The sequence below is a fragment of the Nannochloropsis gaditana genome (genome assembly GCF_000240725.1).
Source record: "Nannochloropsis gaditana CCMP526 unplaced genomic scaffold scaffold207, whole genome shotgun sequence".
Taxonomy (NCBI): Eukaryota; class Eustigmatophyceae; order Eustigmatales; family Monodopsidaceae; genus Microchloropsis; species Microchloropsis gaditana.
This window is the reverse complement of record NW_005803746.1, coordinates 12,880-13,173: the sequence shown is the minus strand read 5'-3', so window position 1 is coordinate 13,173 and position 294 is coordinate 12,880.

Sequence of the window (294 nt, the reverse complement as noted above, 5' to 3'; positions counted from 1 at the left end):
AAGCGGGACACAGACAGAGACGATGAGGAGGGAGGGGAGAGGAGGAGGTGAGAAGGATGGAGGGAGGACCTACGTCGAGAGGGGCCATCCCCGAGACTAGGACCAGGGGCACGTCCACGCTTTTTCCCTCATCCTCGCGCCTCTCTCGCAGTGCCTGGGCGAGGTGGGTGACGAGCATGGCGCCGAAGGAGTGACCGAAGAGGAGGAGTGGTTTGAGGGGCGGGGGCGAGGTGGAGGAAGGGAGGGAGGAAGGGGGGGAGGAGGGTAGGTAGCCGACCACCTCCATGGCGTGAA